Raw genomic sequence first — 14963 nt, forward strand, 5'->3', positions numbered from 1 at the left:
GGCATTAGCCCTTCTTCAGGAATGAGGAAAGTTTGTCCAGCAGGCTAAGATAAAAGATAGGGAGGAGGGACTTGGGGGAGGGGCGTCGGAAATGTGATAGGTGGAAAAAGGTCAAGGTGAGGGTGATAGGACAGATTGGGGTGGGGGCGGAGAGGTCGGGAAGAAGATTGCAGGTTAGGGAGGCGGTGCTGAATTTGATGGATTTGACTGAGACAGGCTGGGGGGAGGGGAAATGAGGAGACTGGTGAAATCCGAGCTCATCCCTTGTGGTTGGAGGGTTCCTAGCCGGAAGATGAGGCGTTCTTCCTCCAACCGTCGTTTCGCTGTGATCTGACGATGGAGGAGTCCAAAGACCTGCATATCCTTGGTGGAGTGGGAGGGGGAATTGAAATGTTGAGCTACAGGGTGGTTGGGTTGGTTGGTCCGGGTGTCCCAGAGGTGTTCTCTGAAACGCTCCGCAAGTAGGCGGCCTGTCTCCCCAATATAGAGGAGGCCACATCGGGTACAGAGGATGCAATAGATGATATGTGTGGAGGTACATCCTCTGTGCATCCTCTGTACCCGATGTGGCCTCCTCTATATTGGGGAGACAGGCCGCCTACTTGCGGAGCGTTTCAGAGAACACCTCTGGGACACCCGGACCAACCAACCCAACCACCCTGTAGCTCAACATTTCAATTCCCCCTCCCACTCCACCAAGGATATGCAGGTCTTTGGACTCCTCCATCGTCAGACCAAAGCGAAACGACGGTTGGAGGAAGAACGCCTCATCTTCCGGCTAGGAACCCTCCAACCACAAGGGATGAGCTCGGATTTCACCAGTCTCCTCATTTCCCCTCCCCCCAGCCTGTCTCAGTCAAATCAATCAAATTCAGCACCGCCTCCCTAACCTGCAATCTTCTTCCCGACCTCTCCGCCCCCACCCCAATCTGTCCTATCACCCTCACCTTGACCTTTTTCCACCTATCACATTTCCGACGCCCCTCCCCCAAGTCCCTCCTCCCTATCTTTTATCTTAGCCTGCTGGACAAACTTTCCTCATTCCTGAAGAAGGGCTAATGCCCGAAACGTCGATTCTCCTGTTCCCTGGATGCTGCCTGACCTGCTGCGCTTCTCCAGCAACACATTTCCATCTCTGATCTCCAGCGTCTGCAGACCTCATTTTCTCTTCAAGTATTTGAAATAAAATTCCACATTACCTTTCTTTTAAACATAAAGGGGACAGCTAAACTAAATTTCTCAAGGGTATGTGAAGTTTATTTCATTTAACCTGGAAGATTTAAAAACTGTTCAATCTTTCCTTGCATTCGTACACCCTTCGTAATTGGTTTTTCTTCACCAGTCGCGATACTTGCTTCTTGTTTTATGTTGTACTTCTCAGAACATTAACGAATGTCAACCCTGATTTTTCTCCACCTGATCTGATGAGCTTTTCCAGCAATTCCTCTTTTTGTTTGTGTTGGTGGACAAACCTATGATCATGGAAGTGTACACAGTGCTCTCCAGACACAATCTACAACACCAGGAAGTCACTGTCAACAAACCTTCGTTATCTGACATTCACTCTTCTCCTTCGAGGAAGTAAGCAGCAAAACGATAACATTTTACTTCACATTCAGGAAGATCCGTAACAGACGTTTCACAAAAGATCGAAAATATTTGACCCCTTTGACCTCGAGTCGCCGATTACCCAAATACGGGGGAGGGGGGGGGGGAGGGAAGAGACAGGAGAGAAATTACAAGGAGAGCTCCTCAGTCTCAATAACACCTTCCAACCATCCCCTCCCCCTCCATCAACCAGCAGGTCATGGCCTTGGCCGTCCTCTCCCCGGAAAAAGAGGACGGAGGCCGGTCCAACCGAGAGCGGATCGGGTCGAGCGGTAACTCCGCTGTCGATCAACACCGGGTACAGACCGCCTTCACTCACTCACTCACTCGGTCGGTCGGTCACTTACCGGGGCCTCGCTCTCGCTCTCTGTGCCGTCAAGGCCCGGCAGACGGGCCCGATCTCGCACTTTTTTCACACACACACACCCCCCACTAACGTCGTCACCAGGTCCGCAACGACCACTGTGACATCACCGATTTCCGTCAAAACCGTTTCCGGGAACTAAGGTCAACAGCCGGGACACCCACAAAGGGAGAGGTGCGTCACAAAAGGAGGGCCCACAGGGAGCACAATGGGGCGGGGTCTAGCTCGCTCGCGCGCTGAAAGAGGGATGGGGTGATAGAGAGAATATGGAGTTATATATCGAGAGGGTTCACATATATATATATATAGGGAGAGAGAGAGAGATGGGGAGGGACATAGAAGGGGGAGTTATAGATGGGGGGAAGATCACAGAGGGAAGTTCAAATGGGAGGGAGAGAGTTCCCTGAGCGGGGGGCTATACAGAGAGGGACGATCAGGTAGAGAGTGCAACGTGATGGGGATGAAGCTCACACAACAGTAATATGAGGGGTTTTCAAATGGATGGAGTGGTCGTGGGGGATGAGAGAGAGAGAGAGAGAGAGAGATATACAGAAGTCACGTGGTGAGGGGAGGCTCAAAGAGGACTCACAAGGAGATGGAGAGTCACAAAAGGAAAGGAGAGCCACACAGATGGGGAGGGGGTGGGGGTGGTCACAAAGAAGAGGGGAATCAGATAGACAAGGAGGGCCACATAGAGGGGAATGACCAAAGAGAGGGGAGGGAGTCACAGAGAGAAGAGAGTGTCACGGAATGTGGTCATATGGATCTGCAAAGTGGTTTGTGTCATAAAGTAGGCGTCACATTGGGGGGGAGGGAGGAATCTGATGCCTCATCCACCTTCACTCCGATCCCCATCCACCTTCACTCTGATGCCCCATACCTGTGAGGATTCTGTATCCAGCATGTTACCCCTACTCTCAGATGCTCCCAACCCCTCTGATGCCCTTCATCTTCCCCTCAAATGCCCTGAGGGGTGTGTTGGTATCATGGACAGGGGATGGGTGTCATCAGGGTGGGCTGTGATACGGAGAAAGGATTGCAGGATGGAGAGGGGATGGGCTATAGAAGGCCAAAGGTTAGCATTGGGGGGGATAGAGAAAAGGGGGGAATTGGGCAGGGGGGATAGAGAAAAGGGGGGAATTGGGCAGGGGGGATAGAGAAAAGTGGGAAATTTGGTCAGGGAATAGATAAATGGGGGAAATTGGGCAGGGGGAATAGAGAAATGAGGGAAATTAGGCAGGGGGAATAGAGAAATGAGGGAAATTAGGCAGGGGGAATAGAGAAATAAGGGAAATTGCGAAGGGGGAATTGGGGTATAGAGAAAGGGGGAAATTGGGGATGGAAATCGAGAAATGGGGGAAATTTGGAAGGGGGAAAACAGAAACAAAGGAATTTGAGAGGGGGAATAGAGAAATGGGTATTGGGATGAGGGAATAGAGAAATGGGAAATTCAAAAGGGGGAATACAGAAACAATGGAATTTGGGAGGGAAAATTGAGAAATTGGGGAAATTAGGATGGGGGAATTGAAAAATGGGGAAATTGGGACGGGGAGTAGAGAAATGGTCTTATTGAGAAATGGGGGAAATTGGAATGGGGAAATAGAGAAATGGGGAAAATTAGGAAGGAGGCAAAAAGAAATGGAGAAATTGGGAAGCGGGAATAGAGAACAAGGGAAATTGAGAAGGGAGAACAGAAACTGGAAATTGGGAAGGGGAATAAAGAAATGGGAAGTGGCAATAGAGCAATGGGGTTAACTGGGAAGTGGGAAAGGGGACATTGGGAAGGGGGAGTAGAGAAATGGGAAAATGAAAAGGGGGAATAGAGAAATGGGGAAATTGGGATGGGGAATAGAGAAATGGGAAATTGGGAAGGGGAGTAGAGAAAAGGGGGAAATAGGGAAGGGGGAACAGAGAAATGGGAAGGGGAAATAGAGAAATGGGGAAATTCAATACAGTAATGTAGTTAATTGGGAAGTGCGAAAGGGGAAATTGGGAAGGAGGAGTAGAGAAATGGAAATTGGAAAGCGGAAATAGAAATGGGGGAATTGGGAAGGGGGTATAGAGAAATGGGGGAATTGGAATGAGATAAATTGGGATGGGAAAGATGAAATTGGAAAGGGGGGAGTAGAGAAACAGGAAAAATTGGGAAGGGAGAATTGACTAGGGAAACAGAAAAATTGGGAAAGGGAATAGAGAAATGGGTAATTGGGAAGGGGAAAAGAGAATCAGGAGAAATTGGGAAGGGAGAAGATAAATGAGGGATATTGAGAAGGGGGAATCAAGAAACGGAGGACATTGGGAAGTGACAATAGAGAAATAGGGGAAATTGGGATGGGGGAAAGGTGAAATTGGGAAGGCGGAATAGAGAAATGGGGGATATTGGAAAGGGAGTAATTGAGAACAGGGAAATTAGGAAGGGGAAAGCTGAGAAGTGGGAATATAGATATGGGGGTAATTGGGAAGGGAAATTAGAGATATGGGGGGACAAGGGGGAATAGAGAAATGGAGGAAATTGGGAAGGGGGAATAGAGAAACAAGGGAAATTGGGACTAGAGAATGGGGAAAAGATAAGGTCAGAGAAAGGGGAAATGGGATAAGGGGGTATAGAGAAGAGGAATAGATGAAGACAGAAAAGGGGGATGCGCTAAATGGTTGTAGAGAAGGGGAAAGATGGGGACAGAAGTGGAGGTAGGGCAAGGGTGAGAGCGAAGGGGTGGGGGAGGGGAAAAAGAAGGGAGGGTGAATAATCGATGGAGTAAGATGGGAATAGAGAAAGTGGAAAATGGTGATAGAGAAATTGTGGACAAGGAAGGGGAGATAGGGAAGGAACGATAGAGAACTGGGCTACAGAGAAAAATGTGAAGGTTGTGGGTATAGAGAATTGGATGGGGAAGGGAAGGAGTTGTTAGAGATACTATAGAAAGTGGGGATGGGCAGGGAGTTAGAGAATGGGGAGATCATTAGAGGTGGGGAGGTGCACGGAAGAGGGTGGAGATAGATTGGGGACGTACGTTTAGGTGAATGGGAGAGGGGTACAGGGGATAGAGAGGCAAAGAGGAGGAGGGTTTATAAAGAGGAAACAGCAGCAACAGGGAGGACAAGAAAGGAGTCAGAGCGATGTGAGGAATTTGTGGGAATAGGGAATGGGAAGGAAGTTTAATCAAGAGGAGAGGAAGGCATGGGGAGGAAAAGACAACAGGGATTGGGGCAGAGTGTGGAATGCATGGGGAGAGGGCAGGATAGTTCAGCAGGATGATGGGGAAGAGGGCAAGGAGGGAGGAAGGATGGATTGAGGGAGCGCGGTGAAATACGACAGGTGGTTGGAGATGGGAAGGGACTGACGAGTGAATGGGGAAGGGAAGGGAGAGAAGAGAGAGAACAGGAGTGATGGGAGACTGGGAGGGGAAGGTCAGTAGCGGGGGAAGGGAGGCTAGAGAAGGCATGGAGGGGTGTAGGGAATGTGAGAGAGGCAAGAGAGGGAGAGGTGCTGAGAAGGATAGGGAGGAGTGAGTGAGGAGGGTACTGAATGGCAGGGAGAGTTGGGAGGGGTTGGGGAAGAGGAGGTGGGCAGAGAGGAGAAGAAGGTGAAGAGTAGTAGAGTAAGGATGAGGAAGGGTTGAGGGGTTTTAGTGAGTGGATAAAAAGAAACGGGGGAGAAAGGGTGTAAGGGGATGGGTGAGTGGCTTTTGGAGCTGTGGTTGCTCTCCCTCCAACAGTTTATATAATACTATAATACTGAAATACGTTTGTGTGGATGGCAGCTGAAATTGCAAGCTTGCTGTGCCAGCACTCAGTGTATACCCAGATGTGACTGCTGTCTCTACACACTGACAATCTGGAATGAATTGTGAAACCTTTACAGTCTGTGACTGCAACTTTGTTTAAGCTTGCCCAAGCTTAAGGCTATGCTGTGTATTTGTATCACATATGTCAACAACTCAGTACATCATGTGACTAGATGACGACATAATATCCCTAAAATGTCGAAGAACCTATATCCAGAATTGTTACAAGAAAATTCTAAGCAATATTCTTATATTCACAAGAAAGCAGTCATTTGACAGATCAGAAATAGAAATTGCTGTAAAAACTCAGCAGGTCCGGCAACATCTCTGGAGAGAAAGCAGAGTTAATATTTCAGGTGAGGTGAACATTCCTCAGAACTGATTGTCACAAGGAAAAGATTGGTTTCAATGCTAAACGTGGGGTGGATGGAGCAGTAAATGATAGGTGGAGATGGAGCCCAGAGATAGAGAAAACAGTTGGGAAAGGATTGGGTAAAGGTCAGTCTGGGAGAACAAATGGCTTCTACTGGGGACCAGTAGGTCTTTTCCAGCAATTTGTTTTCTTTCCAACTTGTAGCAGCTGCAGTTCTTTGGCTTTTTTGTTTAGTATTTGATAGGACTGATGTAAGTTTTGCTGAAAGACACATTTTGTGAAATCTTTTTGCCTTGCACTCATCAGGACAGTTGGAATTGGTATTCTTATGAATTCTGCTGAAGAGTACAAGATGAAAACTTTGACAAATTGTGGAGTTTGTCATCAATTAACAATTTTATTTGACATCTGGTTACACAGCAGAAATAGCAAATAGAAAATAAAAAGAAATATCCAAATGTTGGATTGCTCAAATAAAAAAAAAGAGTAAATGCTGGAACCTCATAACAATTAATAAACTCGAGATAAAATAGCCCAGAAAATCATTGGCACTGATCTGACTTTTTGGTGCATCTGCTTTGCTTTAGCTGTGTGAGAATCATTGACTCTCATCCATACTCCATCAACATTTACAAATCTAAGTCAGCTTGCCCACTCTCCGGGGATGCTGCCTGACCCGCTGTGATCGCCAGCATTTATTGTTTTCAAACATTTTTATTTTGCAGTATTGACTCAGGGACAGATATTGGCCAGACCACCAGGGATAACTCCACTGCTCTTCTTCAAACAGTGCCATGGGATCTTTTGTGTCCACTTGAACAGAGGTGGGACTTCAGTTTAATAGAAGAATGCTACAATGGGCATCCATATGGCAAGCAGATTAGTGGCCTCTAACTTACTGATTGTTCTCTGTCCCTTGTTGAGATAAATTTGTTTCAAGACTAATATTTGATGTCATCTTTCATCAAACTCATAATTGCAAAATTTGATTTTTATCTTGTTCTACAGACTTAACTGTAATTTAACCTTTTTCACCTCAGCTGCCTCTGTACCAAAACTAAACAGACTACTAGGAACATTCTTGTCTATAATTTTCAGATGACTGCAGTTTTATTACCCTCATGCCAATTTTGCAAGCTACGCTTTCTCTCTTCATTCCTACAAACCAAAATCTGCTCTTGAATCTTATCAAGCCAAAGTTCATACATCAACCTGCACACAGTCAGTCAAATATTCAACCTCATAGAGTTATCCAGACATTCTGTCATACTTTGCCAAACATAATTCCAAACTCAACTCGTCCTGCTTACTTGCTCCTGGCACATATCCTTCCAGACCTTTCCGATTCATGTCTTTCAAACGTTGAGGGCTACTTCCTCAGGAAATTCATTTCACATGCAAACACCCCCTGCATAAAATATTGTTAATATAATCCACACCCTGCCAACTCCTGTTTTCTTTGAAGCACAGCATGGAACAATTCACCTCTATTCTCTTGTGCTCCTGAGGGTGTCTGTGTGTGTGTTTTCCTTTTATGCTCTGATCCTAAGATGTTTCAATGTTCCACTTCTCTTAAAAGGGCATAGCCAAAAAGTCAATTTGTCTACTTCCTACAAGGATGTTTTCAGTTTCTTCTATTTTATTTTAAGATTTGTGATTTGTTTTCAAAGGTTTTTAGAATAGATTGTTCGATCACCACATTGTTCTGAGAGTAGTACGTGTCATCTAGGAAAGTAATTTGAAAGCAACATGTTTTTTTGGTGAATCCCTGTAAAGGCCAATATCTCAATGTGCTTTTTGATGGTGACATCTTCAGAGAGCTACCGTTTCTCCTAACCGATAAATTTGGACAATTATTGTTGTTAGTGAGTATAGTTCAACTTTGATGGTGAAGAAATTAGTTCAATGGTCAGAATTAGTGCATCTCCAGAGAAAGCCTGTGTCCGTATGCAGTAATGATGTGGAGGAACGGGGGTGGTCAAGTTAAAAATCACACAACACCATGTTATAGTCCAACAGGTTTATTTGGAAGCACGAGCTTTCGGAGCACTCCGAAAGCTAGTGCTTCCAAATAAACCTGTTGCACCATAACCTGGTGTTGCGTGATTTCTAACCATATGCAGTAAGACCTAGACAACTTTAAGACTTGGACTGAGAAGTAGCAAATATCATTCTTGCTACACATGTGCTGAAAATGTGTTGCTGGAAAAGCGCAGCAGGTCAGGCAGCATCCAAGGAGCAGGAGAATCGACGTTTCGGGCATGACCCCTTCTTCAGGAAGAATGTTTGAGTATTCCTGAAGAAGGGCTCATGCCTGAAACGTCGATTCTCCTGCTCCTTGGATGCTGCCTGACCTGCTGCGCTTTTCCAGCAACACATTTTCAGCTCTGATCTCCAGCATCTGCAGTCCTCACTTTCTCCTTGCTACACATGTGCCAGGCAAGGACCATCTCCAGTAAGTGAGAATTTAACCCTTGTTCCCTGACATTGAATAGTATTACACTTGAAAAATCCCCAATTATCAACGTTCTTGGGGTTATCATTGACCAGTAACTGAACTGGAACTGCTACATAAATACTGTGGCCACACAGCAGTAGATCAGAGGCTAGGAATCCTGCAGCTAATAACTTACTACTTGGCTCCGCTAAGTCAGTCCACCAACAAGGCACAAATTAGAAATAGGCTCGATACTCTCCACTCGCTTGGCTGGAATCAGCTCCAACAATGCTTGAAGTTTGATACCCACTTGATTGGGAGCCCATCAACCATCTTCAACATTGACTTCCTTCGGTGCCATTGCACAGTGGCAGCAAAGTGTACTATTTAGAATGTTCACTGCAGTAACTCACCATAATTTCACCCACAACCCCTTTCTAAACCTGCAACCTCTTACATCGATGAAGGCAAGATACATGGGAACACCATGTTGTCATGCTATCTCACCTTGCAAACCATATCATCATTCCTTCGCTGTCACTGGGTCAAACCCTGGAATTGCCTCCAGCCTTTAAGGGAAGCCCTGTCTGTCTTTGTGCACTTCAAGGGCTTCATCAGTTCATGAAGGCAGCTCACCGTCACCATTAGGGATTGGTTGGGCTGTCAGAATCTACATTCCATGAACAAATAATAAATAACAAATAATACAATATTGAACAATATCAATGACAAGAAGAAACATGTTAGTCAAGCCAAATTGATTGAAAACTTTATGGATCGATACCAGCCATGACTCAGATTGCACTCTTGTCTTAGAGTCACACAACTCTGGGTCCAAGTGCCACTCCAAGACTTCAACATAAATGTCAAGGCTGACACTTCCATACAGCGCTGAGCAAGTGTTGCACTGGGAAGTGTTGTCTTTAGGATGGCCTGTCAAATGAAGCCCTGTTTGGTTTTCACTAATGGATTCAAAAGATCTCAAAGCAGTATGTGAAAAGAGCAGAAAAGCTATTGTTAGGTTCTTTTTCCTGAGGGTTTGCACATGGGATGCAATTACACACACCAACTTCTGCAAATAATTAAAGTTTATTAAAGCTTGTACAAGCTCAGTGACTCCCTTTGACCCCCCCCCCCCTTTGCAGGTGTGAGAGGTCGAGTCAAAAGAAGCACTGAACAAAGAAAACTCATCCCCTTTATACAGGTCATTTGGTCATGCTTACACATACTCTGGCCACTCCCCCACAGTCACATGCCACTCAAGACAAGCGCCAGTTACTCACCATCACATGTTACTCCATGGCAGAATGAGATCATCCTCAGAGAGGATGTAAATGCTAAAGCCCTAATCCTCAGGAATTGTTATGCAGACAATTTCCTGATGCAGTGATTCCCCAAGACAATGTAGGTGCAACATACTTCTGGCCAGAAAGCATTTCTGAATGGAAGATATTGAACGATAGTTTAACTTGACTAGAGCAAGGGGAATAGTAGCAATTGACTGTCTGATTAGGGTGTGGGTGATTCTTGCCTGACTGTCGTCACCACCCAAAGATAATGCAGTTTAACTCTTTAATATTACATTAATGTCCAGAGAGATATTCCCATTTAGTCTTTTAACCTTACTCTACCACTGGTGTCTTCATCGTTATTTATATCCCTCAATCAACATCACAAAGGAAATAGATGATCTTGTCATTTTTACATTGTGATTTAGGAGCTTGCTGTGTGCAAATTGGTTGCTGCAAAGCCTACATTACAAAAGTGATGATTTCAAAATATTGTAAATCTCTTTGTGACAGGTATATACTGCAGGGCAAGAGTTATAGCTGGGGGAAAGGCAATTATGATGCGATTAGGCAAGATTTAGGATGCATAGGATGGGGAAGGAAACTGCAGGGGATGGGCACAATAGAAATGTGGAGCTGTTAGGAACAGCTACTGTGTGACCTTGCTAAAAATGTAACTGCCAGGCAGGGAGGAAGTGGTTGAGCGAGGGAACTATAGTTTACAAAAGAAGTTGAATCTCTTGTCAAGAGGAAGATGGAAGCTTATGTAAACATGAGACTTGAAGGTTCAATTAGGGCACTTGAGAGTTGTCAGGAATAAAAAAATAACCAGAATAAGATTAGGGCCAGTCAATGACAGTAGTGAGATGTTGTGCGTGGAGTCCAAGGAGATAGGCGAGGCGATAAATGAATATCTTTTCTCAGTATTCACACAGGAAAAATACAATGTTGTCAAAGAGAATACGGAGATACAGGCTGTTAGACTAGACAGGATTGAGGTTCATAAGGAGGAGGTGTTAGCAGTTCTGGAAAGGGTGAAAATAAATAAGTCTTCTGGGATGGATGGGATTTATCCTAGGATTCTCTGGGAAGCCAGGGAGGTGATTGCAGAAACTTTAGCTTTGATCATTATGTCGTCATTGTGTCCAGGAATTGTGCCAGAAGACTGGAGGATAGCGAATGTTGGTCCCCTTGTTCAAGAAGGGACTGGAGATAACCCTGGTAATCCAGTGAACCTTACTATGGTTGTGGGTAAAGTGTTGGAAAGGATTATAAGAAATAGGATTTATAATCATCTAGAAAGGAACAATTTGATTAGGGATAGTCAACACAGCTTTGTGAAGGGTAAGTTGTGCCTCACAAACCTTATTGAGTTTTTTGAGAAGGTGTTCATCCTGACATTCAGTTTCTAGTGGGGTACCACTGTTTTTTGTCATTTTTATAAATGACCTGAATGAGGGCATAGAAGGTGAGTTAGTAAATTTGCGCATGACATTAAAGTCGGTGGCGTTGTGGATACTGCCGAAGGTTACAGAGGGACAGAGATAAACTGCAGGGCTGGGCTGAGAGATGGCAAAAAGAGTTAATGCAGAAAAGTGTGAGGTGATTCACTTTGGAAGGAGGAACAGGAATACAGAGTACTGGGCTAATGATAAGAATCTTGGCAGTGTGGACGACCAGAGAGATCTCGGTGTCCGTGTACATAGATCCCTGAAAGTTGCCACCCAGGTTGACAGACTTGTTAAGAAGGTTAGCATGAGGGGACATAGCTTTAAATTGAAGGATGATAGATACAGGTCAGATGTCAGAGATAGGTTCTTTACTCAGAGAATAGTAAAGGCATAGAACGCCCTGCCTCCAACAGTAGTAGACTCGCTAACTTTAAGGGCATTTAAATGGTCATTGGATAAACATATGAATGATAATGGAATAGTGTATGTTAGATGGGCTTTAGATTGGTTTCACAGGTCAACGCAACATTGAGGGCTGAAAGGCCTTACTGCGCTGTAATGGTCTATGTTCTATATTCTATGTACCCAGTGCTCTTGCAAAAAATCAATATAAATAAAACTCATATTTTTTCTTCTATAAATTATAGGAAAGACCATTACCACACATGATTTTTTAAATAAATATATTTCTTGAAAAAAAGATTTTAAGTTTTTAACAAAATTACAAAACCAGTACAAAATAGTGTGACAACTTTATAATATAACAATAATAGGAAACAAATTACTACTGTACTCCACAAACAACTGAAACATGAAAAAAGTAAAAAAAAAAGAAAAAACCCCTACAAAAACTACAATTCAATAAATAACCAAGGAAAAGTAAGAAAAATAAATAAACAAACAAAATAAAATTAAACCAAGTTCTAGCAAGGTAACTAAAATTATATTCAATCAAACACTACACTCAGCGCAATCTCACCGAAGCTCCTCACCACTGGGAGCAATAGTATTTGTTCAGGATTCATTCCCCCCCACCCCCACCCCACCCCACCCAGGGACCCTCAGACTGACAGACACAACTCTCACGGCTACACAAAGGCCCTGAAGAGCAGAGCCGATAAGTTCTGAATCAATATAATTCATAAAGGACCGTCATGTTCTGTAAAACAATTCCATTTTCTGGTGCACTGTACATGTAAGGAAGTCCGGGGTGGGTGGGGGGGGGGTGGTGGAAGCTGTTCCATGACTAACCTACACCAGCTCCAGAGTCCCGGGGAATTCTCCAACTCTCAGCTCATTAGAATGTACTTTCTTGCACAGAATGAAAGAATATTAAACAATTTATTCCCATGCACATCCAAAGAGGGAAGATTTGGAAGACCCAAAAGGAGGGACACCTGATTCAAGCTCTGCACTCCCAGAGCTTGAAGCCAGAGTCCATCGACACCTCATCCTGCTTTGTATGACTATATAGGAGAAGTTCAGGAAAATGTTGACCATTATACCTTGGCAGCAATATTCTCTCTGAGCTGACTTTGGTTCTGGATGTCACTGCCAAGCATGAGCCTTAGATGACCATGCAATCAGTAAGGAAGTTAGACTGAATGCTGCTTAGCAGCCAAGTCTCTCAAAAAGCCACCATCTGAAAGAGGATCCAACACCAGTTCAGCTGTGCCATCTCAGCCTTCTGCAAACAAAAGACCTTTACATTTAGATTAGATTACATTACTTACAGGGTGGAAACAGGCCCTTCGGCCCAATAAGTCCACACTGACCCGCCGAAGTGCAACCCACCCATACCCCTACATTTACCCCTTTAACCTAACACTATGGGCAATTTAGCGTGGCCAATTCACCTGACCCTGCACATCTTTGGACTGTGGGAGGAAACCGGAGCACCCGGAGGAAACCCACGCAGACACGGGGAGAACGTGCAAACTCCACACAGTCAGTCGCCTGAGTCGGGAATTGAACCCGGGTCTCTGGCGCTGTGAGGCAGCAGTGCTAACCACTGTGCCACCGTGCCGCCCACCTTGTGTGCAAAGCAGTTGCCATCACCACACTCACGTATGACCGTGAGACCTAGCTGGACTGTACATCAATATCACGTAAGAGATGTGTTTTGGACTAGGCCAGGTCCCTCAAAACATTTTTAAGCAGGTAGCCCAGAACGTAATTTTGCTATTTGTTTAGCTAAGTGTATAGTGGATAGTCTCAGATTAAATTAAATTGGGTCGACTGTCAAGTTTTAAACAAACAAATTTTATTGACAAAATTACAGAATGAAACACAAAGAACAGAAAACTGAATACTGGATAACTTATCCTATCCAAACCCGACTTAATGATGCTGTTCCAAAAATACACACATCCCTTCGCACAAACTGTAAATAATGGCACAGGCAACTTATAGTTCGAAATCATAAGGGCATAAGGGCAGAAGGACAAAGAGAAGGCTTCCAGTTTCCCCTGTGACTCTTACTCAACTCACTCCCGAACTGAATTGAACTGCACAGCGAGAGAGCTGGCCACGCCCCCTTAACTATACCTGTTTCTCAAAAGGCCTTTCAAGCTTTTGGCCTGAAGCACTATCTGTTAGGGTAAACAACAATGCCTCAATGAGCCAATCAAACTTCAGACATAATGGGACCTGGCCAATTACCGTCTCTCAGAGAAAAAAACTCAAGGGCAAAGTAACCTTGTTCCAGATCAGCATTGTGACAGATGTAACGAAATTTCATTAGCATTTCCTCAGACACATTCTGCAAATTCATTGAAAATACTATTGAACAAATGCTAGTGTCCTTGAAGGAGCAAGCTCCACATCGTTCAGAGAAAATTCCTGCAAAATAAGTACACTAGACTGTATTCTGTCCACATGGCCAAAAGTTGTTTCTACTGCCAGATCATTTTCTCAGTTGTGAAATGGCCATTGTTCTAGGGTAGGACAATGAAAAGTTTTCAAAGACAGTCTGAAACTCTCCATGAAATCCAGCAGCTGTAATATTAATACCTGGGAAGAGTTTGCTATCAAATATTCAAAATGGTGACAACATATCCATTAAGCTTCATCAAACATTTTAATGTTGAGGCAGAGCAGCAGCAGAGAAGGAAAGGAAACAAGTTCTGTACCCTGTATCTCATTGCATTTTGGGAATCCTGTCCTGTGTGTTAAAAGATAGTTGAATTGAGAATTGACCTTTTCAGCCATAGCAGAAACATGCACCTCTGAATAGATAGTATCCTCAAATTGTAGTCAAACTGAGAAGTCATTACAGAAATCTGACATTTTTCCCTACTTCCCTGACCCCACCACCCCCCCCCCACCATAATATTAAATGATCACTTAGTATAGAAATTCCAATCATTGTTAAGCATTACTCCACTCAGATTTTGCCCTTTCCAGTAAACCTGACATCCTCCATGTGAATCATATTCATGAAGCCTCAGAAGGTAAGCCAGTTACTTACATACCTGCTTGTCAGTGAGACCTTTGATGTTCAGCTCTCAGAAGTAAATACTTCACATCCAGTAGATATTTTCGTCACATAGGGAGCAACATGGTCACTCAGTGGTTAGCATTGCTGCCTCACAGTGCCAGGCACTCAGGTTCAATTCCAACCTCAAGTGGCTGAGTGTGTGGAGTTTGCATATTCT

General features: G+C 44.4%; 1 protein-coding gene across 2 annotated transcripts in view; it reads right to left on the reverse strand.

Annotated features, from left to right (window-relative positions):
• Positions 1-2108, reverse strand: part of LOC122549686 (tax1-binding protein 1) — a 102840-nt gene extending 100732 nt beyond the window's left edge. Inside the window, exon 1 of one of the 2 annotated variants that reach the window (XM_043689537.2) lies at positions 1956-2108. The gene's annotated coding sequence lies outside the window, so the exon portion shown is untranslated. Of the gene's footprint in view, positions 1-1544; positions 1672-1955 lie in introns of those variants that run through there. The other variant, XM_043689538.2, reaches the window with a different exon arrangement.
• Positions 2109-14963: the final 12855 nt, after the last annotated feature.

This window comes from Chiloscyllium plagiosum, unplaced genomic scaffold (assembly GCF_037043375.1).
Source record: "Chiloscyllium plagiosum isolate Xiang-an unplaced genomic scaffold, Cpla_swu_hap1 HiC_scaffold_5, whole genome shotgun sequence".
In the NCBI taxonomy this organism is placed as follows: Eukaryota; Metazoa; Chordata; class Chondrichthyes; order Orectolobiformes; family Hemiscylliidae; genus Chiloscyllium; species Chiloscyllium plagiosum.